This window comes from Prionailurus bengalensis, chromosome A3 (assembly GCF_016509475.1).
Source record: "Prionailurus bengalensis isolate Pbe53 chromosome A3, Fcat_Pben_1.1_paternal_pri, whole genome shotgun sequence".
Lineage (NCBI taxonomy): Eukaryota > Metazoa > Chordata > Mammalia > Carnivora > Felidae > Prionailurus > Prionailurus bengalensis.
The window spans coordinates 56994202-56997104 of NC_057354.1; the positions used below are offsets into that span (position 1 = coordinate 56994202).

Consider the following 2903-nt stretch of genomic DNA (forward strand, 5'->3'; position numbering starts at 1 on the left):
TAATTAACCATACTGTACCATATGCTTAAAGGTTGCTATGAGGATAGAGCTCTCATGTTCTCCCATTACAACAAAAAGTTTGTAATTAGATGGGGTGAAGGATGTGCTAAGAGACCTAATTATAATAGCGTGTCATAATATACTCGTATCAAATCATCACATGGTGCACCTTAAACTTACATAATGTTTTATGTCAATTATTTTTCAATAGACCTGGGGGTGGAGAAAGATGGCTAGAAAGTGCTTGTGTAGGCAAGTAGTGTTCATTTTAAATGTTCTGACAAAGAAATATCTAAGCAAAGACCTGAAAGGAGTGAGGGATTAAGCCATGCAGATATTTGAGGCAAGAAGTTTCCAGGCAGACATAAAATTAAGTGTAAAGCAAAATCTGGACAAGAGAAGGCAAGTGCGATGCTTAGGTTGTAAAGTGGGAGGAAGCCACTGACTCCCAGCTCATGCAAATAGCACTTGATCCTGGAGAGGCCCTGGAGGCAAGCTGTATCTGGCAAGGCTCTGGAATAGTAAGGTGTTGAGTCAGCCTGGAGCAAAGGAACCAGTATGGAGAGCAGCTGGCGAGTTCAGAGGCGTAAGGAGGCCACCTTAGGCCTCCCAGGCATTGTAGGGAGATTGGCTTTGATCTGAGTAAAATGAGTTATTGTAAAGTTTGAAGCTGAGGAGTGCTGTAATACAGGTTAAAAAAGAAAAGAGGAATAAAAACCAAGAAAGAACGAAATAAAATCGCCCTTCTGTTGAAAAAAAAAAATAAAACTAGCCTAACAGCAGATGGTATAATTACCACAGAAAACCTAACAAAGTCAACAGAAAGCTTGTTGGAAAAATCAGAGATGGGCATGGTTGTTGGATTTGAAGTCAGCAGTGAAACCAATAGTGTTCCTTTATGACAGAAGTACCAAAGGCAAAATATTACAGAAACGAATATCTGATGTATAAGAACAAATGAGTAATATGTACATTGTCCAGGCACTAACTGAACAAAAATAGCCATGGTCTTTATGGATAAAATTTGAAAACTTTATTAAGACAAAAAGAAAGATTGGAATAAACTGAGATGCATCTTATGTACAGGATTTAATATTTAAAGATATCCATTGAAACCCAAAAAGTCAATGAATTTAATGCGAAAAAGACAATATTTCCTTTTGGGGCAAACTTCAGATAGGCTCATTGCCCATCATGAACGATTTGAGGGGCGCCTAGGTGGCTCAGTCGGTGGAGCATCTGACTCCCCGTTTCACTCAGGTCATGATCTCATGGTTTGTAAGTTCGAGCCCCGTGCTGGGCTCCACAGTGACAGCACGGAGCTGCTTGGGATTCTCTCTCTGTTTCTTTGTCTGTCTCTCTCTCTCTCTCTGCTCCTCCCCCACTCACACATGCTCACTCTCTCTTTCTCTCAAAATAAATAAATAAACTTAAAAAAAAAAAAAGACTTGAGTGCCTTAAGCTTGGGTTTCCTCTCTCTCTCTCTCTTTGTTTGTTTGTTTGTTTGTTTTTTAAATATGGAACGCTTCACGAATTTGTGCGTCATCCTTGCTCAGGGGCTACGCTAATCTTCTCTGTATGGGTCCAATTTTAGTATATGCGCTGCCAAAGCGAGCGCGGGTTTCCTCTCCTATAACACAATTCGCGTTCGGGCATCCCCTGCCCTGTGGGAATGGGGCTTGGAGAGCCTACACAAAAATGACAACAGTCTGGCTACTTCTATCAGCTATAACAAACGAGATCTCCTCTGTCTCTGTCTTGGAGTTTCACGTTCTCCGTCAGTAGAACGGAAACTAACTTGTTAACTTGCAAGTCGGTTACCCATATAGGAGAAAGTGAAATTGGATTCCCACCTGAAACCACACATCAAAATCGATTTCAGGTTGATTAAAGGCTTAGAAGCAAAAGCCAAATAATTAAAACTTTAAGATGACATTTTAGGAGAATCTTTATGACCTCAATACAAAGAAGAATTCATGCCATAAGAAGTGGGAATTGTAATAAAAATTGATAAATTTAAATCTTTTAATACTGCAAATTTCTATTTATAAAAAAGGCCACGATCGTGGTGAAAAGATAAGCCATTAAACGGGAGAAGATATTGCTAATCCATATAACTGACAAGGGAGTAGTATTCAGAAAAAGTAAAGAACTCCTAATGTTATCAAAAAGAGAAAAACAAATCGACTTTTTAAATTAAGACAAATGCCGTGGAAGGACATTTCACTGAAGATATATAAAAAGGCTCTTAAATACATGGAAAGAGCCTCAATCTTATTTGGAATCATGGAAATACAAATTTTAACTACAATAAGATACATTTTCCCACCCACTGAATTGTCAAATATTTTCTTAAAAAATCAGTTTATATCCAGGACGCCTAGGTGGCTCAGTCAGTTAAGCATCCAACCCCGGCTCAGGTCATGATCTTGTGGTCATGATCTTGTGGTTCATGAGTTCAAGCCTTGTGTCAGGCTCTGTGCTGACAGCTCAGAGCCTGGAGCCTGCTTTGGATTCTGTGTCTCCCTCTCTCTGCTCGTCCCCAGCTCACTCTCTCTCTCTCTCTCTCTCTCTCTCAAAAATACATAAACATTTAAAAAAATTTTTTAAATCAGTTTATATCCGACATGGAGTAGGATGTGAAATATCAGAAACTTCACTACTGGTAAGAGGGTAAACTGATACACCTTTTGGCAAAATGTTTGTCATTACCATTTAAAGCTGAACATGAGCGTACCTTTCAATCCCCAAGTCCAATCCTACCTGGTTGCACAAGTGAACCAAATGATGCTTTTGAAAATGTCCATAGCAACATTCTTCATAATGATAAATCTTTGAAGGATACCTGGGTGGCTCAGTCGGTGGAGCATCTGGCTCTTGTTTACTGGCTTGGGTCATGATCC

At 39.5% G+C, this 2903-nt stretch overlaps 1 non-coding gene across 1 annotated transcript; it reads right to left on the bottom strand.

The window, feature by feature from the left end:
- Window positions 1-1511: 1511 nt before the first annotated feature.
- Window positions 1512-1618, bottom strand: LOC122467473. Its single transcript, XR_006292981.1, has one exon. It is a non-coding gene; the product is annotated as a U6 spliceosomal RNA (small nuclear RNA).
- Window positions 1619-2903: the final 1285 nt, after the last annotated feature.